Here is a 26494-nt window from a genome sequence, read left to right as displayed (position 1 = left end):
TAAGAGTGGGAGGTAGGTAGCTGGAAGGAGATGAGCATACAGAGATTGGCAGAAGTTGGGTCCCAAGGGGTATTAAATCCATTCATAGAAATATGGACTTTATCAAGGAGGCAGGAAGGAGCACTAAAGAATTTTAAACAGGAGAATCTGGAAAAATCACATACTTCAGGATGGATTGAAGGGTAAAAGATAAAAGGCAAGGAGACCAGTTAGGAAGTTGATTGTATTGGTCCGACTATTCTCTATAATGACATTTAATGCCCTCAGAAGAATTCACATACAGATTCCTCTTAGAAGTTAGCACCAGAAAAATTCATTTCATAGTGGGCAAATGTTGCCAGCATTATATAAATTGTTTTTATTTCTGTTTTGTTTTGTTTTTTGCCTTGGATTACAGTACAAATGGTGCTCAATATAAACCTACAGAAACCATCTCATCTCCATTTTAAATTTCTAATTTCTATTGTAAAGTATGCTTCATATATATGTATTTAAAACTACTTTTAAAAAGATGTATGGTCATTTTGGAAAATATACACAAATGTAATGAAAAAATATAAATTCCTGACACCATCTACTGCTGCCGCTCCCCAAGTGGTTCCATCCTAAATTAGTGACATTCTACCTCCATCTCAACTGCAAATAGAACTTTGTTACTTGCAAGGGGGCAAATTCTGTGTTGAGCAGCTTAACCTGGTATTACTCAAAACAGTTTTCGGTGTTTTTTTACCAAAACAATAAGAAATACTACATTTCACATCTTGACCGGGACTTACCTGGTAACTCAGCTGGTAAAGAATCTGCCTACAATGCAGGAGACTCTGGTTCAATTCCTGGGTCAGAAAGATCCCCTGGAGAAGGGATAGGCTACACACTCCAGTATTCTTGGGCTTCTCTGGTGGCTCAGATGGTAAAGAATCGGCCTGTAATGCAGGACACCTGGGTTTGATCCCTGGGTTGGGAAGATCCCCTGGAGGAGGGCATGGCAACTCACTCCAGTATTTTTGCCTGGAGAATCCCCATGGACAGAGGAGACTGGCAGGCCACAGTCCATGGGATCCCAAAGAACTGGACACGATTGAGCGACTAAACACAGCACATCTTGACCTGTACACACCTGGGATTCTGTATATTAATCTATCTCTCTATCTGAAACAGAAAATTCATGTAAGAATTCTTACTACTTGCAATAAGCTCTAATATTTTAAATTCTATTTTGCGTTCTTTAAAATCCTACTTGTAGCCACTAAATTGATTTCACAGCCCACTAATGGACTGAGATAAGCAGTAAAATAACCACCGACTTAAAACTTCCCAAACCTTAGTGTGCTTGCGTATAAATATGAAGACACTAGATCAAGACACCTGAGTTCAAAAAATCCCATCAAGTTCTCATTTTTAAGAAACTGTTCTTCATGTTGAGTTAATCTCTGCCTCCTTTTAGTCCTATCCATTGGTCCATTTTGCTTTTCAGAACCACACTGAAACATTTATTCAACAAATATGACTGAGCACCTGTGTGCCAGACATGCTCTGTGCTAGGGATGCTGAACAGTCAGCCCTTGTGGAACTTAACGTTCTAGTGATCAGTCCAGAGGACTCGTCTACCGGAGCTGCTGGAAGAATAGTTCTGCTTCCTCTTCCACATAATTGTTCTTCAGTATTGGAAGACAACTGTCATGTTTCCTTTTAATCTTTTCTCCCAGTTTCTAAACTGACATAGTTTCTATGACAACAGTTGTTGAGTCATAGTGATCAACTGAAACTTCCCATACTAAAGATGGACTTGCCAAGGTAACCTCTAATAGTGATATTGAAGCAAAGATTTGTTTAAAGTTGGGGAACAAGTTATGTGAAGATCTGGGTGAGGAGGGTTCCTGACACAGGGGCTATCAGGAGTGCATTGGCACATTGGGAAACATCAAAACCATTGAGGCTAGAGCTAGGGGCAGATAGGGGATGGGAGGAAAGATCTTGCAGTCCTTTTAGAGGAGGGTAATGATTTTGGAATTCTTTCTGAAAAGAAAACCTCTGGAAGTTTTGAGAAGAGGAATGATAACGGCATGGCTTATATTTTAGCAGATCCCTCTGGTAAAAGCAGAGCCAGAAAGAAAGCTAAGGCATTAGTCTGTTTATTCAAGTGTTCTTTTATGATCCTCCTTATAGAGTTTTATCATATGCTTCTTAAACTTCCTGCATATTTCTTAAGATATTCAATTTTAACAATTTTGTGAGAAGCTTTCATTGCATTGGATAGCTAGCTACTCATTTTTGTGTGTTCACTTTGTGTGTTTTATAACTGGATATCTTCGTATATTCTCTTGTTTCTAGGAGTGTTTTGTTGTATTTTTTTTTTACTTTATTAAGGTATGATTTACATACAGTAAGAGGTACTGTGTTTAAGGGTACAGGTTCAGTGGGTTTTGATGTGTTTTCATGTGTAACAGTCACCATAAACGAGACAGAACATTTCTATCACCCAGAATTTCCCTCTTATTCCCCCCCCCATGCCTTTGATCAGCCTCCTTTCTGTCACTCTCTATTCGTCTTGCCCATTTCTAGAATTTCATGTGACTGGAATCACACACTGTTGACTGTTTTGTATCTAGCTTTTGTTGAGGCTAATGCTTTTGAGATTCATTCATGTCATTTTGTGTATCAGAGGTTTGTTCTTTTCTGTTGCTCACTGCTGTTCTTTGGTATGGATGTACCACAATTTATCCATTCACCAGCTGATGGACATTTCTTTTTAGATGAGGATGAATGTGAATGAAGCAGCTCTAATTTCTTGTACAAACCTCTTCTGTGGACATATATTTTCATTTCTCTAGGGTAAATACTTAGGAAAGGAATTTTGGGGTCCTGGAGTAGGTTTCACTTTACTGGAACTGCTAAACAGTTTTCCAAAGTAATTGTACCATTTTACATTCCCACCAGCGGTGTATGAGATCCAGTTTCTCCACATCCTTGTCAACACTTGGTACTGTCAGTCTTCTTAGTTTTAGCCATTACAGTGGGTGTGTAATGACCTTTCATTTTTCATTGTGTACTTCCCTAATGGTTAATGATATTGAACATTTTTTCATGTGCTAATTTGTGTATCTTTTAGTGAAATATCAGTTCAAATCATTTGCCAATGAGTTGTTTGTCCTCTTATTGAGTTTTTTGAAGTCTTTATCTATTCTAGATACAAGTCTTTAAAAATTATCTTTATTTATTTATGGCTATGCTGGATCTTTGTTGCTGTGTGAGGACTTTCTCTAGTTGGGGAGAGCAGGGGCTCTCTCGTTGCAGTGCGTGGGCTTCCCACTGTGGTGGTTTCTCTTGTTGTGGAGCATGAGCTTTAGGGTGCATGGGCTTCAGTAGCTGCTGCACGTGGGCTCAGTAGTTGCAGCTCGCAGGCGCCAGAGCACAGGCTCAGTAGTTGTGGCTCACGGGCTTAGTTGCCCTGAGGCATCTGGGATCTTCCTGGGCCAGAGATCAAATCCACATCCCATGCATTAACAGACAGATTCTTAACCACTGGACCACTGGGGAAGTCCTGTCTTTCACTTTAGATTGGACTGATCCCAACATGTCCCAGATCCTTTGACCTCTGAAAATGTCAATGAGGAGGCAAAACTCTCAGTCTTCATGGTGTTTGTCTCCTACCTTCTAGCATACATTTTTCTTACTAAGGTATCTAAGATACTTGCTACTTTCTTCTCATTGTGTCCAATCAGCATTATAATATCGATGTAGTGAACTGTTGTCCCTGACAGGTGAAAACAAACTGCTGCTAATCCATATAGAGACAAAACATCTCTCAGGTCAATGGCTGTATTCCAAGGGCCTGGTACCATGTTGATTTGCTTCAATAGAAAGATCACATCTGGAACAACAGCTACAGTCAGAATTACCCAGTGACTAAGCATACTAATGGAGAAGGAAATGGCAACCCACTCTAGTATTCTTGCCTGGAAAATTCCACGGACAGAGGAGCCTGGCGGGCTACAGTTCATGGGGTCACAAAGAATCAGACATGACTGAATGACGAACAAGCATACTAAAATCTACACTCAGTGCCCAAGACCTGTCCACCTTCTGCAGAGGCCAGAGAGGCAGATTAAATGCAGAAGTGATAGGAATCACTACCCTAACATCTTTGGAGCCTTTGAAGGTGGCACTAATCTATGTTATTTCAAGGGATTTAGTATTGGTTTTGGTTTATGCTGGTAGGAAAGGAAAGTTAAGAATTTCTGTTTGTTTCAAAGTCTCTGAGTCGTGTCTGACTCTTTGTGACCCCAGGGACTGTAGCCCCCCAGGCTTCTCTGTCCATGGAATTCTCCAGGCAAGAATACTGGAGTGGGTAGCCATTCCCTTCTCCAGGGGATCTTCCCAACCCAGGGGTTGAACCCTGGTCTCCTACATTGCAAGCAGATTCTTTACTATCTGAGCCACCACGGAAGCCCAAGAATACTGGAATGGGTAGTCTATCCCTTCTCCAGCGGATCTTCCCAACCCAGGAGTCGAACTAGGATCTCCTGCATTGCAGGTGGATTCTTTACCAGCTGAGTTACCAGGGAAGCCCCTTATCATAACAGCCCCCATACCATGATTAGGGAGCTACAGTGGGGTTTTTGCCAGTTGCTAAGTAGGGTTTTTGGAAATGTATTTCAGAAATAGGAAAAATGACCATAGGGTGAGATAGACACAGGCCAGAACTCCATTAACATTGCCTCAATAAATACCTACTTTGATTGGTGGATCACAATGGCGTTTTGGGTACCCCAGGATTAATGCCCATTCAGAACCAGTATCTCTCAGTCCCTGAAAGATCTAGATAGTTCCTTTCTCCTAGTGTTCAGTCATCCTAGTAAATGGCTTCACTTATATTCATTTAATGACTTGCTGCTGCTGCTGCTGCTGCTGCTAAGTCGCTTCAGTCATGTCCAACTCTGTGTGACCCCATAGACAGCAGCCCACCAAGCTTCCCCGTCCCTGGGATTCTCCAGGCAAGAACACTGGAGTGGGTTGCCATTTCCTTCTCCAATGCATGAAAGTGAAAAGGGAAAGTGAAGTCGCTCAGTCGTGTCCGACTCTTCGCAACCCCATGGACTGCAGCCCACCAGGCTCCTCCATCCATGGGAGTTTCCAGGCAAGAGTACTGGAGTTGGGTGCCATTGCCTTCTCCGTAGTAATGACCTACTAGGACATTATTTCAGGTCCCTTGAGGAAGACTTGTAGGAGATTTTTAATATGTACTTGTGGGAGTGTAGTGTCCTTCTTCAATCAGCTATTCTATAAATCCAGTTCTGTAAAGCAGCTTCAAAATTCTCCAAGCCAGGCTTCAGCAATACATGAACCGTGAACTGCCTGATGTTCAAGCTAGTTTTAGAAAAAGCAGAGGAACCAGAGATCAAATTGCCAACATCCTCTGGATCATGGAAAAAGCAAGAGAGTTCCAGAAAAACATCTATTTCTGCTTTATTGACTATGCCAAAGCCTTCAACTGTGTGGATCACAATAAACTGTGGAAAATTCTGAAAGAGATGGGAATACCAGACCACCTAACCTGCCTCTTGAGAAACCTATATGCAGGTCAGGAATTAACAGTTAGAACTGGACATGGAACAACAGACTGGTTCCAAATAGGAAAAGGAGTACGGCAAGGCTGTATATTGTCACCCTGCTTATTTAACTTCTATGCAGAGTACATCATGAGAAACGCTGGACTGGAAGAAGCACAAGCTGGAATCAAGATTGCTGGGAGAAATATCAATAACCTCAGATATGCAGATGACACCACCCTTATGGCAGAAAGTGAAGAGGATCTAAAAAGCCTCTTGATGAAAGTGAAAGAGGAGAGTGAAAAAGTTGCCTTAAAGCTCAACATTCAGAAAACGAAGATCATGGCATCCAGTCCCATCACTTCATGGGAAATAGATGGGGAAACAGTGTCGGACTTTATTTTTTGGGGCTCCAAAATCACTGCAGATGGTGATTGCAACCATGAAATTAGAAGACGCTTACTCCTTGGAAGAAAAGTTATGACCAACCTAGATAGTATATTCAAAAGCAGAGACATTACTTTGCCAACTAAGGTCCATCTAGTCAAGGCTACAGTTTTTCCAGTGGTCATGTATGGATGTGAGAGTTGGACTGTGAAGAAGGCTGAGCGCCAAAGAATTGATGCTTTTGAACTGTGGTGTTGGAGAAGACTCTTGAGAGTCCCTTGGACTGCAAGGAGATCCAACCAGTCCATTCTGAAGGAGATCAGCCCTGGGATTTCTTTGGAAGGAATGATGCTAAAGCTGAAACTCCAGTACTTTGGCCACCTCATGCGAAGAGTTGACTCATTGGAAAAGACTCTGATACTGGGAGGGATTGGGGGCAGGAGGAGAAGGGGACAACTGAGGATGAGATGGCTGGATGGCATCACGGACTCGATGGACATGAGTCTGAGTGAACTCGGGGAGTTGGTGATGAACAGGGAGGCCTGGTGTGCTGCGATTCATGGGGTCACAAAGAGTCGGACACGACTGAGCGACTGAACTGAACTGAACTGAAAGCAGCTTAGGTCTGAGGTATCGATGGCAGGCTATCATACTCCAATATGAGAAACCAAATCAGATTCCTAAAAACAGACAAACAAGTCAGATTCCTGCTCAGTAGACCTAGAGTTTCTGTTTGGTGGTTGGTTGGTTTTTTGTTATATAGACCGAGTTAATACTCCAGTAAGCTGTTTGTTTAGACAGTTCCCAGAGACAACAAGATCAGTTAGTCATCACCAAAGATCCAGCCCTGCTGTTGTTGTTCAGTCACTAAGTCATGTCCGACTCTGTGACCCAGGTACTGCAGCATGTGAGGTTTCTCTGTCCTCCACTATCTCTCAGAGTTTGCTTAGATTTATGTCCATTGAGTCAGTGATACTATCTAACCATCTCATCCTCTTCCAGTCCCTTCTTCTTTTGCCTTCAGTCTTTCCCAGCATGAAGGCCTTTTCCAATGAGTCGGCTCTTTGCATCAGGTGGCCAGAGTACTGGAGCTTCAGTTTAGCATCAGTCCTTAAAATGAATATTCAGGGTTGATTTTCTTTAGGATTGACTGGTTTGATCTCCTTGCTGTCCAAGGAACTCTCAAGAGTCTTCTCCAGAACCACAGTTTGAAAGGATCAGTTCTTCAGTACTCATCTTTCTTTATGGTCCAACTCTCACATCCATACATGACTACTGGAAAAACCATGGCTTTTATTATATGGATCTTTATCAGCAAAGTGATGCCTCTGCTTTTTAATATGCTGTTCTAGCTTTTCTTATCATAGCTTTTCTTCCAAGGAGCAAGCATCTTTTAATTTCATGGCTGTAGTCACCATCCACAGTGATTTTGGAACCCAAGAAAATAAAATCTGATACTATTTCCACTTTTTCCCTATTTGCCACGAAGTGATGGGACTGGATGCCATGATCTTAGTTTTTTTAATCTTGAGTTTCAAGCCAGCTTTTTCACTCTCGTCTTTCACCCTCATCAAGAGTCTCTTTAGTTTCTCCTCACTTTCTGCCCCAGTATTCTTGCCAGGAGAATTCCCTGGACAGAGGAGGCTGGTGGGCCACAGTCCATGGGGTTGTAAAGAGTCGGACATGACTGAGCGACTACACTTTCACTTTTTCACTTTCTGTCACTAGAGTGATATCATCTGCATATCTGAGGTTGTTGATATTTCTCCTGGCTTGACTCCAGGAGGGTCTTGACTCCAGCTTGTGATTCGTTCATCCTGGCATTTCACTTGATGTACTCTGTATATAAGTTAAATAAGCCAGGGTGACAGTATATAGCTTTGATGTACTCTCTTCACACACAAAGGCTTTAGTGTAGTAGTGAAGCAAAAGTAGGTGTTTTTCTGGAACTCTTTTGTCTTCTCCATGATCCAGTGAATGTTGGCAGTTTGATCCCTGCTGTAGACTGTGGTGATCAGATGCACATCATCACCAGCATTTAACCACTGTCACCTGGCCTTTTGCACTCTGGGATCTTATCATCCCATTTAGTGAGGACTTTTTCTCCTGTCATCCCCATCCTACAGATGATAACCTCCATATCTAAGTGAAGGAAGTGTCCTCTGGACATTTGGGTTTCTTCCTCTACATTCCAGAATTTTTGGCATCTCAACTTCATTGAATATAGTTCAGTCTTGAGGTCAAGTTGTGGTCAGCCAGTGAAACATTTTCAGAGACATTCCTAAGTGCTTTAACTCACTAACAACTCTTCCTACATGATAATTTTACATTATCCTCCCTGGGAAATACTGGGATCTGACTCTGGCCGTGGTCTGGTGGTAGTGGGAAGTGGGGAGGTATGTCTGGCTCTTAGGAATTTAGAGGTTCAAGTTTCTCAGAATCTATTCAGATGTTCCCATTCCAAGTCTTAGGGTCTCCCTCACCATCAGTGCCTGTCGCATCAGAGACTTGGTCAGGATGTTAAAACAACCTGTGTTGTTATTTTGCCACCCACACATTTGGGGTCTAATTTTCAGCTATATGCACCATGTGATTTCACAGAGAGCTTAGCTTTGTTTCGGGTCATCATCAGAGTTCTCTGATTCTCTTATGGTGACTTGAGTTTACAGACTGGAACGTATCATTTCCTCTCTGTAAGTGCCTCAGTACAGTCAGAAGCAGATGGTCTCCCAAGTCCTTGTAGTCATCATTACTATCATGCTGGTCAAATGCAGCAGCCACTTGGTCTCCCAAAGCATTGCCTTTGATAGGACTTTATCCTGAGCAAACATGAGTGATGAGGTAGGTAATCATAATGCCCCTACATTTCCACTTTCCATCGACAGTAAGCCCATCACTCTATTCAAGCTCAAGCAGTCAGCAAACCAATCCCCAAATCCTATTTTGGAGGGTCTATTTTTCCTGGGACCTTTTCTGTTGTTAAGATTGTTTAGTAAGAGTCCTATCCAGAAAACGGAAGTCATTCCAGATATTCCAAACAGAGATAATATACTACAGGAAACTGCAAGGGTGTGGGAAGATCTGGAAGAGCACAAATTAGGATGGGGACTGGAGGAACAAAAAAGAAGGAGAAGATACTCAGAGACCACAGGGCTTGAGAGTTCACAAGCCCTTAAAGCTCAACCCACAAGCATGTGCTGCCTGCTGCCCTTCTGGAGACACAATCAGTCTTGGATCTGCTGAAGAGTTACCACCTCAATCAGAACTTGAATCACCAAAAAGATTCTGTATCTGCCTCATCTGCTGTCCAGAATCATCCCATCTTGCTACTGTTACAACTGTGAGAGCTAAAAGGTGGAAATTTCTCTCTTCCTCTGGTCTTCTGTTTCCATTCTGACCCATTTAGCATATCTTACAGGAAATTAACTGATGAAAGATCCTGGGTCATGAGATTTCAGACTCTTGGCCCCAGACTCTACTTATCAGAACATAGGGGAATACAAAAGGGCAGTTGTTTGGCTTAAATAGGTATGCTATAGGTAAAAATGATCAGTTCAGTTCAGTTCAGTCCAGTCGCTCAGTTGTATCCAACTCTTTGCGACCCCATGAACAGCAGCATGCCAGGCCTCCCTATCCATCACCAACTCCCAGAGTCCACCCAAACCCATGTCCATTGAGTTGGTGATGCCATCCAACCATCTTATCCTCTGTCGTTCCCTTCTCCTCCTGCCTTCAATCTTTCCTAGCATCAGGGTCTTTTCAAATGAGTCAGCTCTTCGCAAGCAGGTGGCCAAAGTACTGGAGTTTCAGCTTCAACATCAGTCCTTCCAGTAAACACCCAGGATTGATTTCCTTTAGGATGGACTGGTTGGATCTCCTTGCAGTCCAAGGGACGCTCAAGAGTCTTCTCCAACACCACAGTTCAAAAGCATCAATTCTTCGGTGCTCAGGTTTCTTTATGGTCCAACTCTCACATCCGTACATGACCACAGGAAAAACCATAGCCTTGACTAGAAGCTACCATCACTTTGACTAGTGACTACCATCACTTTGTTGACAAAGTGATGTCTCTGCTTTTTAATATGCTGTCTAGGTTGGTCACAACTTTCCTTCCAAGGATTAAGCGTCTTTTAATTTCATGTTTGCGATCACCGTCTACAGTGATTTTGGAGCCCAGAAAAATAAAGTCAGCCACTGTTTCCCCATCTATTTGCCATGAAGTGATGGGACTGGATGCCATGACCTTAGTTTTCTGAATGTTGAGCTTTAAGGCAACTTTTTCACTCTCCTCTTTCACTTTCATCAAGAGGCTCTTTAGTTTTTCTTCTCTTTCTGCCATAAGGGTGGTGTCATCTGCATATCTGAGGTTATTGATATTTCTCCCAGCAATCTTGATCTTGATTCCAGCTTGTGCTTCATCCAGCCCAGCATTTCTCACGATGTACTCTGAATATAAGTTAAATAAGCAGGGTGACAATATACAGCCTTGATGTACTCCTTTTCCTATTTGGAGCCAGTCTGTTATTCCATGTCCAGTTCTAACTGTTGCTTCCTGACCTGCATACAGGTTTCTCAAGAGGCAGGTCAAGTGGTCTGGTATTCCCATCTCTTTCAGAATTTTCCACAGTTTATTGTGATCCACACAGTCAAAGGCTTTGGCATAGTAGGTTCAGGCTAGTTTTAGAAAAGGCAGAGGAACCACAGATCAAATTGCTAGCTGGATTATCGAAAAAATGATCAGTACAGAAACCAAAACCTGTTGCCTTAGTTACGAAAGCCTGGCAAGAGCAAAGAACAAACTTACTTAACCCTAGATGGGCAGATTAAGGAAAAACAGCAATTTCTCCTGCCTGTCAGTTGCTATAGTCTAGCAATGCAACAGTTTCACCAATACAAATCCACTGAATATTTATTATCTAATATGGGTTAAGCTCAGTTTATCTTGTGATACTTTAATCTTGTGATTTGAGTGAAAAGTATAAATCAGAGTAAAGATCAGATAAACATTTTTATATTTAATAACTGTAATTCTACTGTATTACTCCATCTGCATCATTTTCACAAATAGTGATATTTACTTAGAGACCAAAGGCGTCCATAATGAGCTCCCATCCTACTCCCTTCTAAGGGAGCACTGTACACTCTGTCACTGTCTCTTCCTGTTGCAAAGAGGGTATCCATCCCTCCCATCCCTCACTAATCCTTTCTGATAGTAACCGTTTTCATGTGTTCTCAATCTTCCTGTTTCATCTGGAAATTTATTTCTTCAGTTATCTCTCTTTTTCTTTATAAAATATTCAAATTCTTCTTCAGCCTTGACCCCACTTTCCCTTACTATCGCTTCCTCCCTTATTCTCTTTCTCCTTATAGCAAAACTCTTTGAAAAGAGTTGTGTGTGCTTCTCTCTCTCATCCCATTCTCCCTTAAACCCGCCCTAACACACACATATACACATACTCTCCACTGATAAATCCAGTGGTCAACCCTTAGTCCTCATCTTACCAAAACTAACACAGTTGATCTACCCTTTCTCCCTTGAAACACTTTCTTCCCCTCCAGGATATTTCTTTTTTATCTTTCTGGCTTTCCTTTCAGGCATCTTTGCTTGGTCCTCTTCATCTCTGTATTCTCTAAATGTTAAGAGTGCCAAGGACTTGTATCTGTTCTATGTAGTCTCCTCCTTTGTAATCACATCTAATTTCATGACTGTAAATACCATCTATATGCTGATGGTTCCCAGTCTTATATCCCCAGCCTAGACCTATTTTCTTAACTCTACTCATGTGCCCAGCTGCCCACTCTTCATCTCTTATTGGATGAATAACGGGACATGTTAAACTTAACGTGTCCGAAATTGAGCTCCAGGTTCCAGCCCCTACCACCTGTTTCTCACCTAGCCTTTCCCATTTCAGCAAATGGCAAGTCCCTTTTGCCAGTACTCAGGCCATAAAGCTTGGAGTCATCCATGATCATTCTTTCTCTTCCCTGCCATATGTTTGTTACCTGGTTGTGTGTGTGTGAATTACCTCCTTCCTTTTATCTATTGGAATCCTTTCATTAAGCCCCTGGAACTCAGTCTCCATCCTGTCGTGAAAGTATACTTTTATTTTCAGGACTGGAGTACACAGCTCTAGGAGTTCATCTGCCAACTTGAGGTATTTCACTTTAGGGAAGAATCATGTGACTGCCCTTTGACACAGTCAGTTGCTAAAGTCATTCCCCCTGCTCTCAGCCTTTTCAGAGGTCCTCTTCTTTCTTCTGCTTTTCAAAACAGTGTTCAAATCTCTGCAGTGAGGAGAAGATAATTTTCCACTTTACTTTCACTGTTAACATCCTCCCACTCCCCATCAACTCTCAGTGAGGAGCCTGTTTAAATTTGTACACAGTGACTACTGTTTGCAACTCTTAACAATACTGATGCTCACTTTGAATGTCTACAAATTGCCTGCATAGCAAATTCTTGTTGACAGTTAGACTGAAAAAGAAAATCTGTTTCTCCCCCAAGGAATTAACTTTTATTAAATCTTTTAAAAATAGAATTAGTGTTTATGTAAGACATGTCTGAAAAGGAACTGGCAATGACTTGGTCATCAATTTATCTTTCCTCTATGAAACCAACTTTGATTCCTTTCAGGGTTAAGAATGGATTTTAAAGAATAGTTACACTAATAGTTAGATGAAAGTTAACAAAGAATTCAGAATCTTCAGATATAACATAAGTTGAGATTATATGGTTACAAGTTAAAAGGAAAGCCACCTCAGATTGACTTAAGGAAAAGGACATTTATTGGCTCAAGTAAGTTAAAAGTCCAAGGATCGATATAGCTTAAGGCATGACTGAGCCTAGGGCTGGGGTCAGCGAAAGGAGCCAGTGTCTGGTTTTGTTTGTTTGATTTTTGGCCATATTGCACAGCATGTGGGATCTTAGTTCCGGACCAGAGGTTGAACTGGAGGCCCATATGTTGTAAGTGTGGAGTCTTAATCACTGGACCACAAAGGAAGTCCCCTGTCTGTGTCTATTTTTGTAAATAAAGCTTTATTGGAATACAGCCATGCCCATTCCTTCTCATATTGTCTTGATGTTTTTATGCTCTGAATTGAAGCATAGTGGTGAAGCTGAATAGTTGTGAAAGAGATCTATGACCACTATGTTTTGTGGGTTTTCCCCCTTAACCCCAAGTCCCACAAGAGTGCCCCTATTTCAGATGCTAATCAAAAGTCAGATTGCCCCTATTTCAGATGCTAATCACAAGTCAGATTATACCCTATACTTCTGACCAACTGGCTATAAATCAGAGGTTCCCAGGACCCCCTCCTTGATTTATCTGCGAGAGTGAATCACAGAATTCAGAAAACTAGTTACTTACTGGTTCATTACAAAGGGTATTAAGCGGTCATGAATGAACAACTGGATGAACAGAGACATAGGACAAGATGCTGAAACCAGGAGCTTCTGTCCTGTGGAGTTTGGAGCTGGCAAGTGGGTGAGTTCTGGCTCACCAGCCTGCAAGTTCAGAACCCCATCCTTCTTGGTTTTTATGGAGGCTTCATCACATAGGCGTGATTGATTAAATCATTGGCCATTGGCGATTGATTCAACCTCCAGCCCCTCTTTCTTCTTCAGAGGTCATGAGGTAGGACTGTTAATCCACTAATTGTTCTCCCTGGCAATCCCCCATTCTTTAGGAGACTTCCAAAAGTCACTTTATTGGGACTTCCCTGGTGGTCTGGTGGTTAAGACCCAGCACTCCCAATGCAGGGGGCTCAAGTTCAATCTCTGGTCAATGAACTTGATCCCGAATGCTACAACTAAGATTCAGTGCAGCCAAATAAATAGTCAAAAAAATGTCACCTTATTAACATAAACTCAGTTATGGTTGAAAGGGACTTGTTATAAGTAACAAGATGCCCATTTCACCTTCATGATTCTGATATGATTTCAAATATTATAACAAAAGATGCTCCCATTGCTCTCACTGCTTAGAAAATTCCAGGGGTTTGGAGAACTGTGAGCCAGGAACCATGGACAAAGTCCAAAATACATATTTATTATAAATCACATTTTCACACCCACAAACCCTGAAATATTTCCCATCTCGCCCTTTACAGAAATGAATGACCAGCCTCTGGTCTAGAGAAAAATTGATGTCGATTGGATCTGGTCTTTCTATTTCTCTGCTCTGCTTTCCCGAGGGTTGATTCCTTCTCGTGTAGGTTCTCTTATGGTGGCAGAAAATCTGCATAGCTCCAGGCTCACATCCTCATAAGACTGGTCTTCTTTCCTAGTTGCTCCAATAAAAAATGCTAAGACTTGCTTTGATTGAACCTCCTTTTGTGGCCTTGTTTGATATGTCCATCCCCAAACCAATAACTGGCCATGGGAATGCAGTACTCCGATTTGCCAGGTCAAGGTCACAAGTTGCCCTCTGGAATGATGAGTCAGGTGAATATCTTCCAGACGCATAAGAACTGAAGAAGTGAAGGGTTGATCTTCTTAAGAAAAGTTGAGGAGATATTTCCAGAAAAATGTATTGAATGAGTAGGGGGAGTAGTAGGAATAGAATATTGAGTAAACAGAAGGGAAATTACATAACAAGCTGGTAACCAAAAGTGCCCTTTGAAACAGTTAGAATAGCAACTTTAAATAGCTACAGCTTCTTCCGTTAATATGGAAACAAATACTTTCCCTTTTCACCAATTCATTTATTTTTTTAAAAAATATTTATTTATTTTTTTGGCTGTGCTGGGTCTTAGTTGTGGCACACGAGGTCTTCAGTCTCGGTTGCCACATGCAGGATCTTTAGTTGCAGCACACAAACTTTTAGTTGCAACATGTGAGATTGAGTTCCCTGACCAAGGAACGAACTCGGGACCCCTGCACTGGGAGCACAGAGTCAACCATTGGACCACTAGGGAAGCCCCTCACCAGTTCATTTTAAATCAAGATTTAGGTCAACTAAGTGAAATTACTGTTTTTATTTATTACAGTTTGATATTGGCAATTTCATGCAGTTTATATTAGCTTCCTAGGGTAGGCTACAACAAAGCACCACAAAGTGGGTGGCTTAAAACAACTGAAATTTATTCTCTCAGTCTGGAGACTGGAAGTCAGAAACCATAGTGTCAGCAAGGCCACACTCCCTCCAAAGCTCCAGGGAGAATCCTTCCAGCTTCTGGTGGTTGCAGGTATTCCTTGACTTGGAGTTGCATAACTCCAATCTCTACCTCTTCACGTGGCTTTTCTTTCTTGTGTGTATTTATGCATCCTCTCTTCTTGGTATAAGGACACCAGTCATTGGACTTAGGGCCCACCCTAATCCAGTATGGGCTTCCCAGGTGGTGCTAGTGGTAAAGAACCCGCCTGCCAATCCAGGAGACATGACAGACACGGGTTTGATCCCTGGGTTGGGAAGATCCTCTGGAGGAGGGCATGGCAACCCACTCTATTATTCTTGCCTGGAGAGCTACAGTCCATGGGGTCACAAAGAGTCGGACATGACTGAAGTAACCTAGAACGCATGCTCTAATCCAGTATGAGTTCATTCTAATTATATCTGCAGAGACATTCTTTCCAATAAGGTTACATCCTGAGCTTCCAGGTAGACATGAATTTTGAAGGGACAGTATTCAACCCACTACTTGGTTTATACATATATTATTGGAAAATTGAAAAAGCAGAAGATTTATCTTTTCAGCCTCTAAATAAATAGAAAAATAAAGACTGGGTTAGTGTGTATTCCAGGAATGCAAAGATGATTCAATATCCAAAAAATCCATTAATGTAATATGTCATTTTAATAGATTGTTATGGGTTGAATTGTGTTCCTCCTAAAAAGATATATTGAAGTCCGAACCTACAGTACCGTCTTTGAAAGTAGGGTTGTTACAGGTGTAATTAATCAAGATGAGGTCATACTGGAGTATGGCTCTTTCATTCAAAATGACTAGGGTCCTTATAAGAAGACATTGTGACAATACAGGAGAGATCTCCCTGTAGAGACACAGAGACACACAGGGAGAAGATAGCCCTGTGAAGATGCAGCAAAGGTGGAGGTTCTGCAGCCGCAAGCTGAGGAACACTTGGGGCCACCAGAAGACAGGGAAAAGCAAAGAAGGGCTCCTCTCTTAAAGATTTCAGAGGGAGCCTGGCCCTGCTGACTTTGATTTCAGATCTCTAGATAGACTCCAGACTGTGAGACAGTATGTTTTTGTTGTTTTAAGTCACCCAGTTGATGGTATTTTGTTGACAGCAGCCCTAGGAAACCAATAGCCAGATTAAGAGAAAAAAGCATATAAATACAGAATAAGCATTCAATACAATTTAGCACTCATTTACGATACCGATTTTTAATTAATGTGTTTGTTTATTTTTGGCTGTTCTGGGTCTTTGTTGCTGCTCAGGCTTCTCTCTCGTGATGAGCAGGGGCTTCTCTCTCCTTGTGGTGTACAGGCTTCTCACTGTGCGGGCTTCTCTTGTTGGGGAACGTGGGATCTAGGACTGGTGGGCTCAGTAGTTGCTGCACATGGCTCAGTAGTTGCAATCCCTTGGCTCCCGAAGACAGGCTCAATAGTTGTGCCCAGGCTTAGTTGCTCTATGGCATGTGGGATCCTCCCGGACCAAGGATCAAACCCCTGTCTTCTATATTGGCAGGTGGATTCTTTTACCACTGAACCACCAGAGAAGCCCCAAAACATTCTTAATGGTAAGATTTTAGCAGCATTTCCACTCAGCCCATGAAGCCTACTAGCCCATTCACTATAGCAATAAAACCTATAAGCAACAGAAATAAATCTAACAAAAAACATTCACGATCATAAAGAAAATAAGGAAACATTACTGAAGAATATGCAGGAAGACCTAAATGAGTGGTGACTTATACCATATTCATGGATAATAGGACAATAGTAGAGGTATTTCCCTGGCGGTCCCGTGATTGACTCCATGCTTCCATGGCAGGGGGCATAGGTTCAGTCTCTAGTTGGGGAAGTTCCACGTGCTGTGAAGTGTGGCCAAGGAAAAAAAAAGAAAGAGTATTTTTTAGGAAAAAGACTCAGTATTATAAAGATGTATGGTCTCACATAATCTCTAAATTCAATTCCAGAAATAATCCCTATAGGATATTTTAAAAGTGAAATATGATAAGCTTATCATAATTTTTCTATAGACGAACAAGAGACAATCATATTTTTTAATGTTATTTGAAGAAGACTTATGAGGGAGAGTTTTAGTTTTCTAAATTTAGTTTAAATTTGGAGTTTAAATTTAAACTCAATTTAGAGTTTTAGTAATTAAAGCTGTGCAGTATTGGGGGAGAGAAATAGATGAATTGAACCAAAAAAGGAGCTTAGAAATAGACCCATGAATTTATGGAAACTAGATGTATAACAGAAGTAGCATTACAAATTAGCAGGGAAAGGATTTTCTGTTCAATAAATAGTACCAGAAAGATTGGTATCTTTATGAAAAATATTAGAATACCATATGCAAAATCAATAGTTGGTTAAAACCCTAAAAGTGAGAAACAGAACTTTGTTAATTTAAAAAAAAAAAAACTCTATGTCCTTGAGATAGGGATTTCTCAAACAAGATAGAGAAAGCACGTTAACAGACTGATGCATTTGACCATACTAACACTAAAAGCTGCTGTTTAATAAAAACTCCACCGTTAAGGGAGTTAAAAAGACAGACCACAGATGGGAGACGATATGTGCAAGACTTATAACCAATAAACAATTAGTTTGTTGGATATATAAAGAATACCTATAAATCAATAAGAAGAAGATAACCAATTTAAAAAATAAGAAAGGATATTGTGTAGACAGCATTATTGCCCCAGTTCATCACCCTCTACCAACATTCACACTCTTTGCTGTATGATTTTGCAGTTCTTCCCACTAACAGACCAGGAGATATTTCTTCTCCTCTGTACTTTAGATTCGGCCATGTGATTTGCTTTAGTTTGTTAGGACGTGGTGCATGTGACACAGTGGCAGCTGCAAGCCTAAGCTTTAAGAGACCTCATGTAGTTCCACTTGGGTTTATGTCCTTTAGCCATTGTTGTGAGAAGAAATTGTCCAGGCTGGCCTACTAGTCCTGGGAGGAAGATGTCAGACCATGGAGTAACAGCCACTTCAGACAGGCTGCCACATTTAACCCACAAGCGCATGAGCTAAATGAATACTTAATTATTGTATAACATTGTTTTGGTAGTTAGCTGTTATGCAGTGGTACTTAGCAACATTGTAATGAGCAAAGAAATTCACTTAATCAAGGTCAACAAACATTAAAAGTTGTTCAGCCCATTCAAATAAAAGCAATAGCATACCATTGTATGTTTTGTTGGAGAAGGCAATGGCACCCCACTCCAGTACTCTTGCCTGGCAAATCCCATGGACGGAGGAGCCTGGTGGGCTGCAGTCCATGGGGTCGCTAAGAGTCGGACACGACTGAGCGACTTCACTTTCACTTTTCACTTTCATGCATTGGAGAAGGAAATGGCAACCCACTCCAGTGTTCTTGCCTGGAGAATCCCAGGGACGGGGGAGCCTGGTAGGCTGCCGTCTATGGGGTCGCACAGAGTCGGACACGACTGAAGTGACTTAGCAGCAGCAGCAGCAGTATGTCCATGAGATTGGCAGAATTTTAAAAGTCTGATGATATTAAGTGTTGGCAGAAACTGAGAAGTAGAAATTGATCTATACCATTAGTGAAAGTGCGCACCTAGAGACTAGGTGACATGATTCTAGTCATCGAGTTGCAAGTTCCCTGGAGGTGGCATCTAGAAAAAACTTTTTTTTTCCCCTAATAAAAAAGATTAAAATTGCCTGGTAATTGCCTTTTGTCTTTTCACCTTCTTCCTGCCAGGAATGTGGACGTGAAGCTGCACATGGGGCACTCATCTTGCAGCATGAGGTGTTTTAATTTCATTACTTATGTTTTTCATATGTTCATTTGATTCCTTTTCAAACCTGCCTTTTCTTTTTTCTCCCCATTCTTGTGGATAATAATAATAAAGTAAAAGAAGAATAGCTAAAGTAGTACCTCACAAAGAACTACATTTGTGAAATACTTACTATGTCCCAAATACTGTTTCAAGTGCTCTAGATATTGGGTTGGCCAAAAAGTTCGTTTGGATTTTTGCAGCCGATGTTGCGGAAAAACCTGAGAGAATTTTTGGCTAACCCAGTCCTTCAACTCATTCAATCCTCACAGTAATCCTATGAAATAAATGCTATTTTTGCTTCTATTTTACAGAATAAGGAAACAGCGATACAAAGGTTAAATATTAATACATTGCCCACGTTCACATAGCTATTAAGTGAAAGAGCCAGACTTTCAGTCAAGCTACCTGGTTCTAGTGTCTGTGTTCATGACTATATGCTAGTGTATGTCACATTTTATCTTTGATCATTTTAAACATGCTTATTTAATGGCCTATTAGATTTTTATTCTGTTTTACTCAAATTTGGGGGGTTCTAATTCCCTGCTTGTCATGCCTGCTAATTCTTCTTTATATCTTTTAATATTTTTGACTCTTTCATTCAACAGGATTGATTAAGCACCTGTTGTGTGCTCAAGTGCTGTACAGGGGGACCTGGGGATATAAGTAAACAAAACAGGCAAACTCTCTGCTCTTGAGGACGTTAAGTTTAAGGAGAAAACAGAGAGTAATCAAATAAGTGGGTAAAGAGTAGGGGGAGCTGCATAGAATGGTAAAGGAAAGCCCCTCTGATAAGGTGACATTTTAGCAGAGATCAGAAATGTGAGAATGGGAGCTATGTGTGTATCTGGGGGAAGAATTTCCAAGCAGAGGGAATAGTACCACAAGGCTTCGTGGCAGGAACTTGCCTTACATGTTTGGGAATGAGCTTTGGAGCTGGAATGCGGTGTGTGAGGGCTAGAGCAGAGGAGATGCGGGCAGAGGGGTACTGCGAGGGACAGGGCGCAGATGGTGTAGGGCCTCGCAGGTCAAGAGAGGCACTTTGGGGTCGGATGGGGAACTTTGGAGGGTTTCGTGCAGGAAGTGACTTGATTTCACTTGCATTGTAGAAAGGTTGCTCTGGCTGCTCTGTTCAGATTAGACACTCCACACATTCATTCTAGGAGAGAAAAGTGTTGTGTAAGATATGAAGTGCCATTTTAAAAATTACATCTTAAATATAATGGTTATTTGGGTTTGTTTGTTTGTTTTGAACTTTTTCTTTTGTATTGGGGTATAGAGGATTAACAGTGTTGTGATAGTTTTAGGTGAACAGTGAAGGAACTCAGCCATACCTGTATCCGTGCTCGTGTGCAGGCTCAGTCACTCAGTCGTGTCCAACTGTTTGTGACCTGATGGACTGTAGCTCTCAGGCTCCATGGAATTTTCCAGGCAAGAATACCGGAGTAGGTTGCCATTTCCTACTCCAGGGGATCTTCCCAACCCAGGGATTGAACCTGCGTCTCTTGTGTTTCCTGCATTGGCAGCCGGATTCTTTACCACTTCACAACCTGGGAACCCTCCATGCTGTGCCATGCTAAGTTGCTTCAGACTCTGTGTGACCCTGTGGACTGTAGCCTGCCAGGCTCCTCTGTCCATGGGATTTGGGATTCTCTAGGCAAGAATACTGGAGCAGTTTTCATGTCCTCCTCCAGGGGATCTTCCCAGCCCAGGGACTGAACCTACATCTCCTAAGTCTCCTGCATTGGCGGGCAGGTTCTTTACCTCCATACATGTATCCATTCTCCCCAAAACCCCTCCCATCCAGGATGTCACATAACAGTGAGTAGAGTTCCATGGGCTACACATTATTAGATCCTGTTTGTTATCCATTTTAAATATAGAAGTGTGTATGTGTCCTTCCCAGGCTCCCTAACTACCCCTTCCCCCCAGCAACCATAAATTCCTTCTATAAGTCTGTGAGTCTCTTTCTGTTTTGTAAGTAAGTTCATTTGTATCATTTCTTTCTAGATTCCACATATAAGGGATATCATACGATATTTCTCTTTGTCTGACTGACTTCACTCAGTATGACACTCACTAGGTCCATCCGTGTTGCTGCAAATGGCATTCTTTGTTTTGAATGAAGAGAAGGCTGAGTAATATTCTATTGTACGTTTGTACCATATCTTCTTTATCCATTCCTCTGTCCATGGACATGTAGGTTGCTTCCATGTCTTGGCTATTGTAAACAGTGCTTCAGTGAACACAGATGTGCATGTATCCTTTTGGATCATGTTTATCTGCAGATACATGCCCAGGAGCTGGATTGCAGGGTCATTTGGTAGCTCTATTTTTAGTGTTTTTAGGAACCTCCATACTGTTCTCCATAGTGGCTGTACCAATTTACATTCCCACCAACAGTGTAGGAGGGTTCCCTTCTCGCCACAACCTTTCCAGCACTTACTGTTTGTGAATTTTTTGATGATAGCCATTCTGAGTGGCTTAAAGAGAAGTGTTATAGTTTTTATTTCTATTTCTTTAGTAATTAGGGATGTTGAACATCTTTTCATGTGCCTATTGACTATCTGTTTGTCTTCTTTAGCTCAGCTAGTAAAGAATTTGCCTGCAATGCAGAAGTCCAGTTCAATTCCTGGGTCGGGAAGATCTGCTGGAGAAGGGATAGGTTACCCACTCCAGTATTCTTGGGCTTCCCTTGTGCTCAGCTGGTAACGAATCCTCCTGCAATGCGGGATACCTGGGTTCAATCCCTGGGTTGGGAAGACTCCCTGGAGAAGGGAACAGCTACCCACTCCAGTATTCTGGCCTGGAGAATTCCATGGACTATACAGTCCATGGTGTCGCAAAGAGCTGGGCACAACTGAGTGACTTTCACTTTCAGGTCTTCTTTGGAGAAGAGATTATTAGGTCTCTTACCCATTTTTTAAGTGGGCTGTTTGTTTTGATGCTGTTAAGTGTCATAAACTGTATGTAAATTTTGGAGACTAATCCCATATCAGTCACATCATTTGCAAATATTAATATTTTCTCCCAATTCATGTGTTGTCTTTTCATTTTTGTTTATTGTTTCCTTTGCTATGCAAAAGGTTTGAGTTTAAGTAGGTACCACTTGTTTATTTTTATTTCCATTCTTCTGGAAAACAGATAAAAAAAGATATTGCTGTGATTTATGTCAAAGAATGTTCTGCCTATGTTTTCCTCTGAAAGTTTTATATTAAAAGTGTCCAGTTCCACATTTAGGTCTTTAATCCATGGTTATTTTTTAACATGATAATTATGGCATAAGCATAATTTGAATATTATGCAGCCTGGAGAAAATCTGCACTTTGTGAAGGATGATTCCATGACATCAAGGTTAACTATAAGGAGGACAAGAAAAAAGCAACTTCTTGAAGACAACACTCAACAAGAAAACCTTGAAGATGCTGGCACCCCAGGTCTTTCCAATGTCCAAATGAAGCTGCATGGTCAACAAATGCCTAAATTGGTATTTATGGCACCAGAATTTATATCAGGTTTTCCTTACCTAGCTTAGGAAAACTTCTTGTGCAGAGATGTCCCATGGTTTTTTTAAGGATATCTTCATTTTTAAGATTTGGGGATTCTGATTCTTTAAGTAGTTCCTGTTACTAACAAATGACCAATATTTGTTAAATATTTCTTTGTATGTACCAAAAAGTATTTAAAATTCTGCCAATTTCACTTCAAATCAGTTACTTCTACCTATTACTCAGTCCTAACTTGACTACTTATTTATTCATTGTTTCAACCAACACATCTTGACCACCTACCATGTGCAGTTTGGAGGCTGTTGATAATAGGTGGCGGACTGAAGCGGTATCTGCAGTAGTGGACAGAAGTGGTAGGATTTGGATTTATTTTGAAGGTAAAGCTGACAACACCGAATCAAAGATGACTCTTAATGCTTTGGGTCTGAATAAGTGGGATGAAGTTACCATTTCCTGGGATGGATAAGACCATAGAAAAGGCAGGTTTAAGATGAGGATGTATGAAGAGTATGGTTTTGGATATGTTGAGCTCAGGATGCCTATTAAATATCTAAGTGGTGATGCACATAAATATAAAAGTCTGGGGCTCAGGGAAGACGTCAGGGCTAGATGTGTAAATCTGTGAGTTATAAGCTCAAAGATGGTATTTAAAACTATGAGCCTGGATGAGATCACATAGGGAATGATATAAGTAGAGGAAAGGTCTGAGCCTGAGGCCAAGGACATTCCAGCTATAGAGGAGAAAAAATTTTCCTTGACCTTCCTCCTCGCCTGTGTCTGACAATTAAAGTGACAGATTAGCAGGAGAAATGTATATGAATTTACTCAAAGTAGGTAGGCTTCAGAAGGAAATGAAGACCCAAAGAGACAGATCTGTGTGTTTTTTGCTAGGCTTGATGAAGAGTGGACAGTCGTGGGAAAGAATGTGGTAGATAAGGAGTAAGAGGTAAACTCAGTGAACTGGGGACACTCAGTACAGCCTGTTTGTTCAGATTCTTCTCGGCATCCCTTCATTTCCTGAGATAAGGAGGCTCCTTTCCTCTGTGTCTAGGGAGGACACCTCTCACCTGGGATTTGTGATCTGATGCAGCAGAGAGGGGAGGGGGTATCAGAGTGACCTTCCTGCTTCTGCCTATTTACTCAGACTCCTTCAGTTCATAACATTCACTAGCAAGTTGCCATATTTGGGGGTAGCATGTCCTGAATCCCATAGCACTTAGAGCTTAGACGAGGAAGAATCAGGAGAGGAGCCTGAGGAGTGGGCAGTTGAAGAACCATGAAGGAGTGGTATCCTGGCAGCCAAGTAAGTGAAACAAGGGTTTCAGGTTGAAAAGAATGATCCACTGGGTCAGTGAAACGAGGACAAAGAAGTGACCACTGGATCTGACAACGTGCAAGTTACTAATAATGGTCTTTCCAAAAAATGGGTTTTGATGGATGGGCATGAAAACCTGATGAGAATAGGAGCAATGAAGCTAGCAAATGAAAAAAAACAAGACAAAAACTGTTTCAATGAATTTTCTGTAAGGCAAGCAGAGAAATGGAGTAGAAATCTACTTGGAGTAGAAATCTATTTCTGGCTAGAAATAGATGTGAAATCAATGGGAGCTTATTATGTTTTTGTTATTTTTTTTGTTTGTTTGGCTATACTGGGTCTTCACTGCTTTACGTAAACTTTCTGTAGCAGCAGCTAGTGGAGTCTACTCTGAGCCGTGCACAGGCTTCTCATTGTGGTGGCCTCTTGTTGCGGAGCTCTAGAGCGCGGTGGCTCAGTAGTTGTGGTGCACGGGCTCAGTTGCTCCGAGGCATGTGGAATCTTCCTGGACCTGGGATCAAACCTGTGTCCCCTGCATTGGCAGGCGGATTCTTAACCACTGGACCATTAAGGGGAGTTTTTAAGGTAGGAGATATTAGACATCGTGGTGGTACAATACTGGAAATGAGCCAGCCACTCTATATAGCGAAGAGAATGACTTTGAGTTCAGTTTAAGCAGAGCTTATTTTCCACCTGGTTCAGTATCCTTGCCTGGAGAATTCTGTGGACAGAGGAACCTGGCGGGCTACAGTCCATGGGGTCCCAGAGAGTCAGACATGACTGAGTGACTAACACTTTCACTTTTTCGGGTTCTGAGAGCTTCCCTCCTAAGCAGTTTGGCATTTGCTTCTGCAAGGTGTCCCCACGGACACCACCAGCCCAAGACTCATTCCCATGTTAATTTTTCAGCTTGAGGTTTTCCACACCAAGCAAGCAAAATGAATTTGGACTCCAGAACTTCACAAAGCACAACCTTGGATTTGATATCTCACCTAGGGACTTTTTTCCTCTCAACCAAGACAAGCTTTCTTTGCTTTTTCTCTGGACTTAGGGGCAAAGTTTACTATTCCATTTTCAATAAGGTTGAACCCTTCAGTTCAGTTCAGTTCAGTTGCTCACTCGTGTCCGACTCTTTGCGACCCCGTGAACCGCAGCACGCCAGGCCTCCCTGTCCATCACCAACTCCCGGAGTTCACTCAGACTCACGTCCGTCAAGTCCATGATGCCATCCAGCCATCTCATCCTTGGTCGTCCCCTTCTCCTCCTGCCTCCAATCCCTCCCAGCATCAGAGTCTTTTCCAATGAGTCAACTCTTCCCATGAGGTGGCCAAAGTACTGGAGCTTCAGCTTTAGCATCATTCCTTCCAAAGAAATCCCAGGGCTGATCTCCTTCGGAATGGACTGGTTGGATCTCCTTGCAGTCCAAGGGACTCTCAAGAGTCTTCTCCGACACCACAGTTCAAAAGCATCAATTCTTTGGCGCTCAGCCTTCTTCACAGTCCAACTCTCACATCCATACATGACCACAGGAAAAACCATAGCCTTGACTAGAGAGTTCCAGTTTCTGTTACTGATGAAAACCAGAGCCCATGTTGCTGCCCCAGCAACTCAACCATACCTTTAAAGTTTTGACTGAATTTTAGCTAGCATCTCTAGAGATTTGTGACCAGAAGTTTCAATACTTTCTAGACCACCATTTTGCTGAGGTCAGAAATCATCTCCCTTCATTCTTCACCTGGCTAATTATGCCTTTGAGGTCTCAACTTAATTATGCCTTTGAGGTCTCAACTTAAATGTGACTTCTCAGAGAGGTCACACTCTGAGTCCTCTAACACACTCCATCTCAATCTAAACTAGTTTATACTTTTATACCAAGAGCACCCTCCTTCTGTCTTAGCACTTCTCAGAGAGGTCACACTCTGAGACCTTCCCTAACACACTCCATCCCAATCTAAACTAGTTTATACTTTTATACCAAGAGTAACCTCCTTCTGTCTTAGCACTTGTCATTTATAACTCCACATGAATATTTGTTTAATGCTGATACTCCCTTTAGGTCAAAAACTACATAAGATGCAAGAAAGAAGCCTATTTAATTTACCATATAGCAGAAGGCCTGATTTATAGAAGATGCTCAAGCCAGGTTCTATGACTGAACAAATAATTGTCTAAAAATCAAACAACTAAGAGTAGAATTAACTACCCTTCCCTGGTGGCTCAGCTGGTAAAGAATCTGCCTGCAATGAGGGAGACCTGGGTTCGATCCCTGGGTTGGGAAGATTCCCCTGGAGAAGAGAATGGCTATCCACTCCAGTATTCTGGCCTGAAGAATTCCATGGACTCTATAGTCCATGGGATCGCAAATAGTCAGAAGACTTCCCAAGTGGCTCAGTGGTAAAGAATCTGCCTGCTAATGCAAGAGATGCAGGAGATGCCAGTTCCATCCCTGAGTCAAGAAGATCCCCTGGAGAAGGAAATGGCAACCCACTCCAGTATTCTTGCCTGGAAAAATCCCATGGACACAGGAACCTGGTGGGCTTCAGTCCATGGAGTCTCAAAGAGTCAGACACGATTGAGCACTCACGCACGAGAGTAGAGTAGGGACTTCGCTGCCTGTCCAGTGGTTAAGACTCTACACTTCCACTGCCAGGGGCATGGGTTCGATCCCTGGTCAGGGAACTAAGTTTCCACATAAAAGAAGTATTACCTGGTATCCTAAAACCTATTATCTTCTATGTCTGGGAGATGATATTCTCTAAGGAGAAGTGTTTTTAATGGAAAAAGGACAGAGGT

The 26494-nt window shown here is 41.8% G+C and overlaps 1 protein-coding gene across 2 annotated transcripts in view; it reads left to right on the top strand.

Moving 5' to 3' along the window:
- The window catches only part of ZBTB8A (zinc finger and BTB domain containing 8A), a 62402-nt gene that overhangs the window by 21266 nt on the left and 14642 nt on the right, over nt 1–26494 (top strand). The window lies entirely within an intron of this gene.

This window comes from Ovis aries, chromosome 2 (assembly GCF_016772045.2).
Source record: "Ovis aries strain OAR_USU_Benz2616 breed Rambouillet chromosome 2, ARS-UI_Ramb_v3.0, whole genome shotgun sequence".
Taxonomy (NCBI): domain Eukaryota; kingdom Metazoa; phylum Chordata; class Mammalia; order Artiodactyla; family Bovidae; genus Ovis; species Ovis aries.
Note: the sequence above shows the minus strand (reverse complement) of the source record. Positions and strands in the feature narration are given on the sequence as shown.